The following is a 16,247-nucleotide window of genomic DNA, read 5'->3' as shown; positions in this document are numbered from 1 at the left end:
AAGGCAGAGGCTTTAACCCACCGAGCCACCTAAGTGCCCCCGGTGCCCCCAGTACCCCCAGAGTCTGTGCTTTTTAATCACTACAGCTTCATGTCTTCTTATTCCCCTTCTGGAAAAAGGCAACAGCATGTACTGCAGACAAAAGAGTATTACGCCCTTGATGTTCAGTAAGGCTGATGTAGAATAAGGGAAAGCAAGAAAAAGTTGAAGGAGGAGGAGGTTTGGCCAGATCAAGCAGAACAGGCAAGCCACATTAAAGAGACTGAACTTTTGTTTAAAGATTTATTTATTTGAGAGAGAGAGAGAGAATCTGGGGGGTAGGAGGGTGGTAGAAGGAGAGGAGAGAGAGAGAATCCCAAGTACACTCCCTACTGAGCCCAGAGCCTGGCACGGGGCTCAATCTCAGGACTCTGAGACCATGACCTGAGCTGAAACCAACAGTCGGATGCTTAACTGACTGAGCCACCAGATGCCCCAAAGAAAATGGACTTTATCCCAAGAAAAAAAGGATTTTAAGCAATGTGTGTGTTTGTGATTTGATGTTTTTGGTAAGTTGAAGTTGAGAGGACTGTGGTGGTGTCTAAATGGAGATGCCCAAAAGGCATCTGGGTGAACCAAGAGCTTAGAAGGGAGACTATGGGCTGGAGACAGAGATGTGAAAGCATTTAGGAAAGGAAATCTTGAGACTGGAAGAGAGGACAGAACCCTAAAGAGCATCATTTAAGAAAAAGGATCCTACAGTAATAACACTGTAAACAACATGATTTGATGCTTAACATTGCTAAGTGGCTTCTCTTTATTTCCTTTACTCTGGTCTTCCCAAACTAAACACTAAATTCACTGAAAACAATGATACCTCTTCTCTTTACAACTCCACAGCCTTCGCATATTAAAGGCTATCTGTGGGGTACTTAACCAAATGAGATATGAGGAAGGGATAAATAAAACATACTTGATTTTAGGAAAATATTTTTTTTTAAGATTCCTTCGATCTTCCATTTCTCCCCGGCTTTTGCTCTCTCTGCACTAGCCACACTACTTGCTGCAAGACAAGGCTGGGGACCAATGACATGGAGGCAGTGGTTCTTGTGATCTACTCTCTCATACTCAAAACCTGATAAGCAAATCCAGTTGAAATGATTTTAAGAGAAAAATGGAGGATAGGAATTCTCATTTAAAATAAAGAAGACAGGGGTGCCTGGGTGGCTCAGACAGTTAAGCATTTTGATTTCACGTTATATATTCTTTTTTTTTTTTTTAAGATTTTATTTATTTATTTGACAGAGAGAAATCACAAGTAGATGGAGAGGCAGGCAGAGAGAGAGAGAGGGAAGCAGGCTCCCTGCTGAGCAGAGAGCCTGATGCGGGACTCAATCCCAGGACCCTGAGATCATGACCTGAGCCGAAGGCAGCAGCTTAACCCACTGAGCCACCCAGGCACCCCACGTTATATATTCTGATCAAACCCCTCGCAGGCTCCACAATCAGTGTGCTCTAAATCAATCAACCAATCAATCAAGTCTTTAAAAATAAATAAAAGACAAAACTTGTTCTATGGCATTTTGCTACTACAGCAGGAATTTTTCTTATATTTTTATACTATATTGTCAAATCACAAAATACTTCCTATTTTTGACTGTCTTTTCCATAGTGATGGATCTCCCTGATCTCTCTTCCCACTTTTTTTTTTTTAATGAGGAAGAACCAGCTAATGTTATTTGACTCTCTGATTCTTTTTTTTTTTTTAAGATGTTATTTATTTATTTGTCAGAGAGAGAGAATGAGTACAGGCAGACAGAGAGGCAGAGGGAGAAGCAGGCTCCCCGTGGAGCAAGGAGCCCGATGCAGGACTCGATCCCAGGACGCTGGGATCATGACCTGAGCCGAAGGCAGCCGCTTAACCAACTGAGCCACCCAGGCGTCCCTCTCTTCCCACTTCTTATTCCCATCCATTAGACAGGCTTTCCGAAAATTTTGTAACACTCCAGCCTAAGGTCAAAGCTCTCGTCCCTGCATTCACCAAGCGCAACTCTGTATTATACATAAGACATTCACCATTCACCACTTCATATGGTACTTTTCCATGATGTATGACTTAGAGAGCATGGGATATGGAATTATACACCTGTTATACTAAGTCACACAATTAATAAGTTACTTACACCCTCAGGTTATCAGTTTTTGCATTTGTAAATTGAGAATAATAGTAACAACACACACAATTGTTTTGAAAATAACTGAGATCACATATGTAAAGTGCCTAGCACTGTGTCCAGCTATAGGCTCAATAACTGTCAGTTCTTGCATCAAAATTGTAAACTTTTCTTAGAATAATATGAAAGAAGTCCATGAATAGGCATTTCAGTTAAAATGCTTGGGAAGAGGGTACCCAGTTGGTTAAGTGTCTGATTCTTGATTTTAGTTCAGGTGATGATCTCAGGGTTGTGAGATCCTGGCTTTGGAACCTACTTAAGATTCTCTCTGGGGGCACTTGTGGGGTGCAGTTGGTTAAGTGTCTGAATCATGGCTTCTGCTCTGGTTGTGATCTCAGGGTCGTGAAATCGAGCCCCATGTCAGACTCTCTGCTCACAGGAGAGTCTGCCTGAGACTCTCTGGCCCTTCCCCCATCCCTCTCAAAATAAATAAATCTTTTAAAAAAAAAAAAAAAGGATTATCTTTCTCCATCTCCCTCTACCCCTGACCCCCCAAAAAAGAATGCTTAGGAAGTAACACAGGAATATGAGTTTTGGGCAAATATCAGCCAAAACAAAACATAACATTTGAAATTAACCTTTCCTCTATGGATAATAAGTTTCCGGAGAGGAGGTGTCATTATCATGTGTACCTTTGTAGCCATCAGAATACCTAGCAACTAACAATCAAGTATCTTATGGATTAATTGATTAGAGGACTGATGTTATTGGTTATCTCCCTTTCTAATGGAGGTTTATAGGAGAGCCACGGTAGATGTTTAACCTTATCTGAGTGCTCCTAATCCCATCCCACAGAAATTTCAATGAGGGGAAGGAATCTAATATGAATAGTAAATTGCATCTCTTGTACTACTGATTAGGATAATCTATCAAGATTCCTTATACTTCATGAAGAGAAATTAGATGGTTTTCCTGCTAAGATCAGGAATAAGGCACTCCTATTCAATATCACACTGGAAGTCCTAACTAATACAGTAAGATAAGGAAATAAAAAGTATACAGATTGAGAAGGAAGACATAAAACTCTTTGTTCATAGATGGTATGGCTGCTTTTGGAGAAAATCCTAAAGAATCAACAAAAAACTCCTGGGACAAATAAATGATTATAGCAAGGTTGCAGGATACAAGGTTAATATACAAAAGTTAATCACTTTCTTACATACCAGCAATAAAAGTTGGAATTGAAACTGAAAACACAAGAACATTACATTAGCACCCCCCCAAAATGAAATACTTAGGAATGAATCTAACAAAACATGTACAAGATCTATACAAGGAAAACTGAGGAGAGAAATCAAAACAGATCTAAATAAAGGATAGATAGATATTCCATGCAGGTGCCTAAGAAGACCCAATATTGACAAGATGTCTCCCAATGTTATCTACGGATTCAACAAAACCCCAATCAAAATCTCACCCCATTATTTTGTGGGTATTGACAAAATGTTTCTTAAGTTGACATGGAAAAGCAGAGGACTCAGAATATCCAACATAATATTAAAGAAGAAGAGTACAGAACACTGACATTACCCAACTTCAAGATTTACTAAAAAGTTAGAGTAATCAAGACAGGGTAGCACTGGCAAAAGAATAAGCATATAGATTAACAGAATGGAATTGAGAGCCCAAAAATAGACCTATATAAATATAGTCAAATAATCTTTGACAAAGCAACAAAGGATAGCATTAGAGAAAAAATAGTCTTTCAACATATGGTGCTTGAACTAATGGACATCCACATGCAAAAAAATTAATCTAGACATAGACCTTGCACCCTTCACAAAAATTAATTCAAAATGGAACACAGATCTAAATGTAAACTATAAGATAAAGGAAGAGAAAATCTAGAATGACTTTAAGTTTGGGGATAACTTTTGACTAAAATTTAAAACTTCTGCTCTGCAAAAGACATTTATGAAACTAAAAAGACAAGCCACAGATTGGGAGAAAATATTTGCAAGATAGTGTCTATTAAAGGATTGATATTCAAAACATACAAGTTAATATTGTTTAAATTAGGGGCACCTGGGCGGCTCAGTCGTTAAGCATCTCCCTGGGCTTGAGTCATGATCTCGAGGTCCTGGGATGGAGCCCTGCATTAGGCTCCCTGCTCAGCGGGAAGCCTGCTTCTCCCTCTCCCACTCTCCCTGCTCCTTCCCTCTCTCACTGTCTCTATCAAATAAATAAAAATCTTTTTTAAAAAAAGAAAACCTCAACAATGCAGGGCGCCTGGGTGGCTCAGTTGGTTAAGTGTCTGACCCTTGATGTCAGCTCAAGTCTTCTTCATCTCAGGGTGGTAAGTTCAAACACTGCATTGGGCATTGGAGCCTACTTTAAAAAAAAAAAAAAAAAACCTCAACAATAAGAGAAGAAATAACTCCATTTTAAAATGGGCAAAAGATCTACACAAACATCTCACCGAAGAAGATATGCAGATGACAAGTAAGCATATGAAAAGATGGTCAACATCACATGTCATTAGACAGTTGCAAATTAAAACACAAAATGAGATACCACTATACACTTATTAGAAAGGTTAAAATCCAGAAGATCAAATGCTGAAAAGGATATGAAACAATAGCAAAACTCATTATTGTTGGTGGAAAAGCAAAATGATACAGCCACTTTGGAAGAGTTTGGCAGTTTCTTACAAAACCAAACATTCTTTTATCATATGATCCAACCATTACACTCCTTGGTATTTACCCACATGAATTGAAAACTAAATCCACACAAAAATAGGCACATGAATGTTTATAGCAGCTTTATTCATCATTGCCAAAACTTGGAAGCAATCAAGATAACCTTCAGTAGGTAAATGGATAAATAGACTATGGTATATCCAGACAATGAAATGTTACTCCGCATTAAAAAGAAAGGAGCATCAAGCCATGGAAAGGCATGGAGGAAGCTAAAATGCTTATTACTAAATGAAAGAAGCTAATCTCAGGCTACATGCTGTGTGATTACAACTATGCCATTCCAGAAAAGGTAAAATTTAGAGATAGGAAAAGATCCAGTGGTTGCCAAGGGCTCAAAGAGAAGGAGCCAGGGATAAATGGGTAGAGCACGTTCAGGGCAACAAAATTATTCTGTATGATATCATATTCGTGAATACATTGATTGTACATTTGTCAAACCCACAAACATCTACAATAAAAAGAGTGAACTATAAGGTAAAGTGTGGATTTTAATTCAAAATGATGTAACGATACTGGCTCATCCATTACAACAAATGTACCACATTAAAGCAAGACATTAATTAATAGGAAGAGGAAGCAGTAAGGGGATCTACGAGAGCTCTCTGTACTTTCCACTCAATTTTTCTGTAAGCCTAAAACTGCCCTAAAAAATAAAGGCAATTATTTCTTTAAAAATACTTTAAAAGCCATCCATGTCACCACATCTTTCTCATAGAAGCTGGGGGGTGAGGACTTGGGGAGGAGAGTCTTTCTCTGCCTTGACAGAAGCAGAACTTTCTATCTTTTATACTAGTACTTAGAATAACCTACTGAGATTCTCAACTGGTAAGAAAATCTACCACACTCCAAGAGTTAATTAAGCAAATACAAGGCTGTAGAGCCAACTAGTCTGAAAATGAAGCATGAACAGGCCTCCAAGAAATTACATCCACTATTACTGCTAAATAGAAAATAGTAAAGGAAAGGAGAGAGGGCCTAAGAGGTAAAATTGCAACTAACCACAATAAACAGTCTGAAACTCATCTATCTTCTCATTAACTCTCCCCCCGTTAATAAAAGAAGCTTCTCTGAATAGGAGGAAAGTGAAAGAAATAGTTAAACTCAGTTGATTTTAAGATGGAGTCTGTGTTGGGCACAGAATAGGAATTTAAAGAATATGTACCACCCTAAAATATACATATGCACATATATATATATACTACCTTGACTTTGCGTAAGGTATACAACCTGCACATAAGATGTAATGTGCAGCCCCACAAATAAAACTTCCAGAAGACATAAGGAAATCTTTCCTTTGATTCCCATTCAGATTTCTCTCTAAAAACTAGCCACATTATGAACTTTATGTCTAAGAATACATTTTGTTAGCGGCTATAGATGGTTAAACAAAACAAACAATGGGCACCCAGGTAGCTCAGTGGGTTAAGCCTCTGCCTTCGGCTCAGGTCATGATCTCAGAGTCCTGGGACCAAGCCCCACATCAGGACCTCTGCTCAGCAGGGAGCCTGCTTCCCCCTCTCTTTCTGCCTGCCTCTCTGCCTCCTTGTGATCTCTCCCTCTCTCTGTCAAATAAATAAATAAAATCTTTGTTGTGTGTGTCTGTAAATAAATAAAATCTTAAAAACAACAACCACAACAACAAAAAAAGTCCCTCTATACAAGTGTCATCTGAAGAAAGTTCATAAATGGTTTTATGAGTTCACAGAAAGTAGTAGTTATCATACCTGGCATATAAAAGGGAAAAAATGTTTCTATTTAAAAAAAAAAAAAAAAATTAAAGAAGCATTGCCCAGGAAAGGTATGTCACATTATTTTCTTAAAAAGTAACTCATTAAGAAGGTCTCTATAAAAACATATTTTACAAATATGTGGGATGTGTTTGTTTCTCTACTGAAACAAGAACTAACTTGAGAGAAGGGCATATTAACACATTCTGAAAAGAGAGGTAATTAACATATTGGAAACTAACATTTTTGGCACATGGGACCTACAGCAAGAATGTCTATCCTCTAGTCATGAGTCATGGACTAGGCTGCCTCTATTGTGAAGCAATCTTTCAGTAAAAGGAGCAGTAGGGAAGAATACAGCAGATGAATAATGACTTGGACAACTTCCCAGGAAGAAATCATCATGAAGCTAGGTCTGAGACAGCTAGACAGTAGATACTATACATTATGCTAATGCTCTCTTTTCTTAATCACCCCTACTGTTTAGTTAACAGAAGAGGGTGAAATTCAGTCTTTAGTTCTGTCTAAAGTTTTCTATTTGGTATGGATTTTAATAATACTGAATAAAATTATACAACTTGTTCTTAAATTTTGTGAATTATTTAATGCATTATTATAAATTATTTGTGATGACATTCGTGAAGAGTTCTCACCTGTCACATACCCACCCCAGCACACACACACAATGACACCAGAAGGCAACACTCTGCTTTACCTTCTGCTGAAAAGTCTGCTACCTCCAACGCTTGAGGTCCATACACGAAGCCCTCCTGGTATCTATGAACACAGCAGAGGCAAAAGGCAGAGAAGTTTATGTAGATTTAAAGTTACACTGCCCAAAACACAAAATGCCAAATGCCTATCATAAGTCTATATATCTGCCAAGGAAATTGGATTTTAGATTTGATAGTGAGCACATCAACAATATATTGATAATATTCAGAGTTCATTATATCTTAGGTAGCTAATTATGTGGAAAAAAGTAAAAGGGGAGCCTTAATTAATGTATACTCCCACCAACAGAAGTGATTTAATGTCTCTGAAATACTAAAAGAGCAACAAGTATGAATTCATATATGGTCAAAGCACAGTTTAATTTTTTAAATTATGTGAGAGATGGGGCACCTGGCTGGCTCAGTCGGTATAGCATGCGACTCTTGATCTCAGGGTGGTAAGTTCAAGCCCCACTGGAAGCATTTAAAGATAAATAAATACATAAATATTAAAAATAAAATTATGTGAAGAGCCAATACACACATAAGAATATGAAAGAAATTACATAGAAAAATATTCACAAAATGGACTGTGATAGACCCTACAGCTCAAGCTAAATTCCATCTTAGGACATGAGATTATTGGAGATACTGGAGAAAAACAACTGGAAACAGACCTGGAAGAGGACAAGGTAGAAGAAAAAGGGAAAAGTAGGACTGAAAAGATATTCTAATGCCAAGTTTGACAGTAATTTTGAACTGAGCGAGGTACTACACATGCTAGGCAGTAAGGGGGAAAATCTACCTTGTTCCAATATTATAAAATGAATATAAGCATGAAACATGAACAGCTCTTCAGAAAACTTCCATTTAAAAAACTAAGTATGTAATCAGGTAAAATATTTAGAACTCAGATTTCATCTCATTGTTTTCTAATGACAGGGATAAAAGATTGTAAAATGCAGTTCGGGCATGAGGGAATCAGATAAATTTTAGTAGCTATTAAATTTAAAAGAGGGCAGATGTTATCTTTATGTAATATTTAGAGATCCTTAAAAATGTCATCAAATAATTAGGAAAGAAGATACAAAGTCCTGTCTTAAAACATGGTACGTCAAGAAAGAAACATAGCATTACAAAACTTTGGCCCTAAAGTCAGGTGGCTTGAGTTCAAGCTCCAGATAAATCATTCAGTTGCCTTGCAACATCAGGCAGTCCACTTAATTTCTTAGTACAATCAGAGTTGTTCCATGAAGGCTCCTTTACCATCTCACAGATTTACAAGGAATATCAAAAGAAAAAAGATGTTAAAAATCACAGAATGCTATATTTTGTAAGAATTTAAATCAGTGCATTTGACTTAAATTAACAACTTAATAAAAGTGGTCATACAGGGGTACCTGGGTGGTTGAGTCAGTTAAGTATCTGCCTTCGGCTCAGGTCATGATCCTAGGGTCATGGGATCGAACCCCACATCAGGCTCTCTGCTTAGCAGGGATTCTGCCTTTCCCCTCTCCTTCTGCTGCTCCCCCTGCTTGTGCTCTCTCTTACTCTCAAATAAATATTCTTTAAAAAAAGAAAAAACTGGTCATATAGAGGGACTACAGAGTACCAAGCCAAGGAATTTGGAGAACTGGATGGGGAAGATGGCCCAAAGCAAAAAAGACTGAGTTGCCAGAAGAGCCTAGAGTACTTGTCAGAGCTAAACGGCAGCCAGAAAGGTCACCGTCCCCAAGAGAGGGTTGTATCATATTACTGATTTAGCATTTTGCCCAGCACTATCTGCCTCGGATTTATCTTAAGTCCCAAACAATCTTAGAGACTGTGCCCTTCTTTAAAGTGCTGCTTGTGACTGTCTAAACTGACAGGATTATTGAATATATTTCTAAAAACCAAACAGATAATATCCCACCTGATAAAACAATAATGGCAGCAAAGTCTTCTATGGAACATATGATGTGCCAGACACAATTCTAAGAGCTCCACGGGCACGAGATCATTTGGTCTTCATAATTTGGAGATTTTACCCTCACTTTACAAATAAAGAAACTGAGACCCAAGACCTTAAGAAGCTTGCTTAAACACACACAGCCATGGGGCGCCTGGGTGGCTCAGTGGCTGGGCGGCTGCCTTCGGCTCAGGTTATGATCCTGGAGTCCTGGGATCAAGTCCCACATCGGACTCCCTGCTTGGCAGGGAGTCTGCTTCTCCCGCTGACTTCTCTCCTCTCATGTTCTCTCTCTCAAATAATTAAATAAAATCATTTTTTAAAAAATTAAAAAAAAAAAACCACACACACACACAGCCGGAAGTAGCAGATGTGCAATTCAAACACACTACTTGAAGAGCCACACTCTTTGTCACTGTGTCATACAGTCTATGGAATTAAAAATCATACAAGCCAGGCACTTATCTACTGTAAGAAACCACATAATAATAAATATTCAATTTCTTCATAAATGTTCAATTGAATTCAGTGTAATCAATCATGCTATATAGATCCTTTAGCATTTGCAACATTTTCCCGGAAAATTAAAATTCAAATGATTGTTGTAGAAAATATGTAAAAAAAAAAAAAAAGAGAGAGAGAGAGAAATGCTTATGAGCCCAGTCATGAAAGAGATAGATAGACAGATATCTCCAAATAACAGTAAAATAATACTGGTGTTAGACTAGCAAGATTGAATGATTTTGTTCCATTTTTTTAAATTACTGCCATGTGGGACACCTGGCTGGCTCAGTCAGTAGACCATACTATTCTTGATCTCAGGTTGTGAGTTTAAGCCCCATGCTGTGTGTGGAACCTACTTAAAAATAAATAAATAGCAGGGCGCCTGGGTGGCTCAGTGGGTTAAGCCGCTGCCTTCGGCTCAGGTCATGATCTCAGGGTGCTGGGATCGAGTCCCGCATCGGGCTCTCTGCTCAGCAGGGAGCCTGCTTCCTCCTCTCTCTCTGCCTGCCTCTCTGCCTAATTGTGATCTCTCTCTGTCAAATAAATAAATAAAATCTTTAAAATAAATAAATAAATAAATAGGGAAACCTGCGTGGCTCAGCCAGTTAAGCATCTGATTCTTGATTTGGCTCAGTTCATGATTTCAGGGTCCTCAGAGCCCCACATCAGGCTCCCCACTCAGCGAGGAGTCAGCTTGTCTCCCTCTTCCTCTGTCCCTTCCCCTGCTCTCTCTCCTCCCCTCTCTCTCTAAAATAAACAAATTAATATTTAAAAATTTAATTAAATTGTTGCCATGTGATTATATAACTCACTCTTAAACATGTTATAAGCTTCAAAAATGAGATAGTACCATATGCCCATTAAGATGGTTACTACCAAAAAAAAAAAGATGGTTACTACCAATTTTTTTTTAAAGAAGGAAAATAAGTGTTGGTGAGGATGTGGAGACATGGGAACCTCTGTGTACTGTTGGTGAGAATGTAAAATGGTGCAGCTGCAAAACATATTATATTATATTATTATATTATATTATCCCACAATCCACTTCCAGGTAGAGCCAAAAGGATTCGAAGCAGGGATTCTCAAGGAGACATTTATATGCTCATGTTCATAGCAGCATTATTCATAATAGCTAAAAAGTGGAAGCCACCCAAGTCTACACTGGTGGATGAATGGATAAACAACTTGTGGTATACTTGGGGCATACCTCCTGTAATCTCCAATGATGGAGGCACCCACTTGACTGGGAGACCATACAAGCCCTAATGAAAGACTTGCAAACTTCTTGGAATTATCATTGCTCGTATCACCCTCAGTCATCAAGCAAGGTTGAAAGAACGAATCGGATCCTCAAACTTAAAACTTCAAAACCTGCAAAAAACTACTGGACTTCCCTGGCTAAACAACTGCTTTTGATCTTGCTGACTGTTCCCAGTATCCCCTTTGAGAAACGAATTCATTCCACATAAGAAAATTGCAGCAGACCAATGTCTGGCATACCACCTTCCGCTGATCCTTGGTTGCTTTGGGCCAGTATGACCAGCTACTGTAAGTCTCTAATGTCTCACGCTCAAGCCTATTATCAACAGGTTAAGCCATCCCAGATCCCAATTCAAAGGATCCTGTTGGTCAGTCTGGTGATGGTGAATTCCAGAAACATCACCAGGGGATCACAGCCCTAAAACCTTATTGCAAGGGATCTTACCAAGTGCTCCTGATGACTGACAACGCTGCAAAATTAAAAGGCATTGAACCTTGGATACGCATTTCACAGAAGGCTCCAGCCAACACCCACTACGTACAGACACTAGAAATCTCCAAATCAATTTGACGAGGAAGAGAAGTAGCTGACATCAAGGGAGACTGTTTCCACCCAAAATGATAGATCAAGACTTCATACTTTAACTAAACATGAAACTTTCTCCTCCTCCTTTCCTTTGCTCTAGCATTGGCCTGGAATGATTGTGCCCTCGTCTTTATCTCCCAGGTCATTGCTGGTAAATAGAACAACCTTTTGTTTCAGACTAGGAGAAAATCTAACTTTGCCCCTAATTTTTTTTTTTAAGATTTTATTTATTTGACACAGAGAGAGATCACAAGTAGGCAGAGAGGCAGACAGAGACAGGAGGAAGCAGGTTCCCTGCTGAACACAAAGCCCAATGCGGGGCTCGATCCCAGAACCCAGAGATCATGACCCGAGCTGAAGGCAGAGGTTTAACCACACGGAGCCACCCAGGCAACCCCCCAATTTTTTTTAAGGTTTTATTTATTTATTTATTTATTTGACAGAGAGAAAGCACCAGTAGACAGAGAGACAGGCAGAGAGAAAGAGGAGGAAGTAGGCTCCCTGCCAAGCAGAGAGCCCGATGCGGGACTCGATCCCAGGACCCTAAGATCATGACCTAAGCTGAAGACAGAGGCTCAACCCACTGAGCCACCCAGGCGCCCTTATGCCCCTAATTTTTTACAAGCAAAATGAGACATCTCATTGGAAGGTTCCCCTCAACTTACACTGCTAATTTAAAAGGGACCTAGCAAGAAATAGTCATGATTCAGGATCCACTTCTTTGACAGATCCCTATTTCCCTGGTTAGGGATAAATGTAATGAGGCTATGATCAAGAACTTCTTCATTCTTAAAATTATTGCAAAATCTGCTGCTAAAGTAATAGCTGCTCCCCGCCCAAAAAAAAAAAAAAAAAAAAAAATCCTTAGACTTTCTAGTCAAAGTTGTTCTTGATAACAGGATAGTTCTTGGCTATCTTTTAGCTGAGCAAGGAGCTCAGGAGTTTGTTAAAGCCAACACCAGCAGTTACACCAGCAGTTAACATTTCTGGGGAAGTTGAAACATCACTACTAAGATCACTCAGCAGGCCACTTGCCCAAAAAAGGTAACTCCTACAGGAGGTTTTTCTTTGACCTACATGATTTTGACTTGTTTGGGTCTTGGGGACCATGGCTTTGAAATGTCCTCCAAACACTGGAAATTATCCTGTTTACAGTAATCATAATACTCCCTGGCAAATTGTATTCTCACAAAGGCTCTAAGTTAAACGACTGTTTGCAGCCACTAATCACCAAGCAAACGATCTCCTCAGAAAAGGAACAAAGAGAATGACTGACTTAAAAACTGCAAACCTTAACTTGTTACTTGTGCATATCACAGAGATTAAGCAAAAAAAATCATGACCTATGAATACCACACAAAAAAACTGCAACAACTGTGGGAACTTTCCAGAGCAGTAACCAAGAGTGCTACTCGTGCCTTAAATTATGAACACATCTCTCAGTTAAATCACGAGTGTGATCTCTAGGTGACAACTGTTAAAAAGAAAATCAAGGGTGGGGGAGGGGGGAATCCTGGGTGGCCAAGTCAATTAAGTGGCTGAGTCTTGATTTTGGCTTAGGTCATGATCTCAGGGTCATGAGATGGAGGGCTGCCTCAGGCTCTGTGCTCAACAGGAAGTCTGCTTGAAGATTTCTCTCCCTCTGCCCCTTTCCCCTTCCCCACACCTCTTGCTCCCTAGCTTGCTCATGCTCTCTCTCTCACCCATTCTCTCTCCAAAATAAATAAATCTTAAAAAAAAAAAAAAAAAAGAAAGAAAAGAAAAGAAAAAAGAAAATCACAGGCCCCCAAATGGCATCACTTTGTTTAAGGTCCCCATGTCAGTAAACCAGGGCTTAATACCAGATCTAGTTGTAGTCTCAACCTCCAGTGTCTTTTTTTTTTTTTTTTAAAGATTCTATTTATTCATTTATTTGGGAGAAAGAGAGCGAGCAGGGGGAGGGGCAGGAAGAGGCAGACTCCACACTGAGCACAGAGCCCAACAAGGGGCTCAATCCCAGGATCCTGAGATCATGACCTGAGCTAACCAACTGGACCACCCAGGAGCCCCTCAATCTCTAGTATCTTAACTGGTCCATTATAAATTTTCTGACCAGCTCCAATGAGGTAATATGTGCCATGGGCCTTCTCTATCCCCCAAATGAAGATGAGGTAATCTGTATAATATGCCCCAGCCCATTCCCTTAAGGGCATGTTATCTTGCCTGAAACTGTCCTTTCTTCTTTTTTCCTTATAACTTCCTTGCTCCACACTTTTTCCTATAAAAACTTTCCATCTTGTTCTACTCCTTAGAGCACCTCTCCACTTGCTAGATGGAATGCTGCCTGATTTATGAATCATTTAATAAAGCCAATTAGATCTTCCATTTTTTTTTCTGACACACGCTACAACATAGATTAACCTTAAGAACATACTAGATGACACAGTAAGTCACAAAAGGACAAATACTATGTTATTCTACTTCTATTGAGGCACCTGGAGTAGTAGGCAAATTCATAAAGACAGAAAGTAGGATGGTGGTTGCCAGAGCTAGGGGAAGGGGAGAAATGAGTTAAAGGTACAGGGTTTCAGTTTTACAAGATGAAGAGTTCTGTGAAGGATGGTAGTGATGGCACACAAAAATATGAATGTACTTCATGACACTCTACACTTAAAAATGATTAAGATGGGGGTGTCTGCGGGGGGTCAAGTTGGTTAAGAGTCAGACTCTTAGTTTCAACACAGGTCATGATCTCAAGGTTGTAAGACTGAGCTCCACACTGGGCTCCATACTCAGCCCAGAATCTGCTTAATATTCTCTCTCCCTCTTCCTCTGCCCTTCCACCTGAGGGAGAGAACCTCAAGCAGACTCCACACTGAGTGCACAGCCCCACAAGGGGCTCAATCTAAAGACCCTGAGATCATTTCTTTTTTTTTTTTTAAGATTTTTATTTATTTATTTGACAGACAGAGACCACAAGCAGGCAGAGAGGCAGGCAGAGAGAGAGAGAGGAGGAAGCAGGGATCCCTGCTGGCAGAGAGCCCAATGCGGGGCTCGATCCCAGGACCCTGAGATCATGACCTGAGCCAAAGGCAGAGGCTTCAACCCACTGAGCCACCCAGGCGCCCCCATAATTTCTACTGATGCCATTTTTCTCAGTGTTCATCCTCTTTAAGCACCAAAATACTTAATTTTATGAAAAGCTTAGTTGGAAAGAATCTCTTTAACTCAAGGGTTAAAATAATTTAAGCATAATTTTTGCTCCCAGAACTTGAACAGAATGGTATCAAAATAATGGTTTCAGGAGAACCTGGGTGGCTCAGTCAGTTAAGCGTCTGCCTTCAGCTCAGGTCATGATCCAGGGTCCTGTCCTGGATCGTGGGATCGTGTCCAGCATCAGGTTCCCTCCTCAGCGGGGAGTCTGCTTCTCCCTCTCCCTCTCCATCTGTATGCTCACATTCTCTCTCTCTCTCTCTAATAAATAAATCTTCAAAAAGCAATAATAATAAGGGCTTCAATCTTCTAGTTTTCCCAGAATACATTCTCTATTTAGTTACCAAACACATTCTTGCATTTCTAGAGTAGCAATTAACTCTCTTCTGTAAGATACTGCAAGTATTACTACTTAGCTCTTGTACTAAACTGGTCTCCCCAGCTCCATTCTCAATCCTCTTTGTGGCAGATACTGCTGGCTGTCTCTATACCCACTCTCTCTCTTCTCAGTAACAGACCCCGGCTTTATTCTGGGTCGCATGCCCCCAGGTAAAAGTGCCCCCTTCCCGGGCTTCCCAGCTGCTACAACTTGTCAATGAGCTGGAAGTAGAAGTCATGAATGTGACTTCCAGCAAAGTTACTTGAAGGGAAGTGACTTAGTGGGAGTGTGTCTGTTACTGGGACATGATAGCAATCCGGTGGTGATTTTGTACCACAAGGTAATGGAAGACATGCCAAAGGACAGTGAAGCAAACAGGAAGAAGCCAGTCCTTGATGATCCCAGCTTCATCTTGCAAACAACGACTTGTAGCCTTCGCGTACCATCCGGCCTTTGCATAAGCTGCTTGTGATGTCCTTTTCCTCAATCTTTCTCCACCTGTTCTTCAAGTCTCAGCTCTTCCAAAAAGTCTGCCTGCTGCACCTGCCACTGACATAGGCGCAGACAACACTTTCATGCACCAGCTATGAACAGACAGTCTTCCTTTTCTGTGTTCGCCTTCTCTATGCAAGTTCTGTAGAATTTTTCAGTGATAATGTAACATTGGTTTTTTTATCTGCCTTAGTCCCTGAGGGCCAAGTCCCTGAGGACAGAAACCATCAGTAATTCTTTGGCTTTCCATAGCCCTTAACACAGGGTCTAGAGTACACAGAAGTACTCAGTAAATGTAGGGTGAATGAATGAAGTTCAGAGAAACAGTCATTCGCGAGGCCTTTAAAATTTTAATATCCTCAAACTTTTTTTTTTTTTTTTTGGTGGGCAAGTAAGCAAAGTTTACTGAGCGGCAGTACAAGCTCCAGAAGAGGGAGGGGGACCCACAAGGGCTGCCCATTCTCAAACATTTAAAAGCACACTGTTGCCTTCATTTCAAATTACAAAAATTCTGATATCATGGAATATATC

The 16,247-nt window shown here is 39.8% G+C and overlaps 1 protein-coding gene across 4 annotated transcripts in view; it reads right to left on the bottom strand.

The window, feature by feature from the left end:
- Positions 1-16,247, bottom strand: part of CDK19 (cyclin dependent kinase 19) — a 167,330-nt gene that overhangs the window by 118,471 nt on the left and 32,612 nt on the right. For 2 of the 4 annotated variants that reach the window (XM_013056706.2, XM_013056707.2), the window contains exon 2: positions 7,358-7,419. The exons of the other annotated variants lie outside the window; for them this stretch is intronic. The gene's annotated coding sequence lies outside the window, so the exon portion shown is untranslated. The remainder of the gene's footprint in view (positions 1-7,357; positions 7,420-16,247) is intronic. 4 annotated transcript variants of the gene reach the window in all.

The sequence above is a fragment of the Mustela putorius genome, unplaced genomic scaffold (assembly GCF_011764305.1).
Source record: "Mustela putorius furo isolate JIRA1106 unplaced genomic scaffold, ASM1176430v1.1 tig00000450_pilon_pilon_pilon, whole genome shotgun sequence".
NCBI classification, from domain to species: Eukaryota; Metazoa; Chordata; class Mammalia; order Carnivora; family Mustelidae; genus Mustela; species Mustela putorius.
This window is presented reverse-complemented; position numbering and strand designations above follow the sequence as displayed.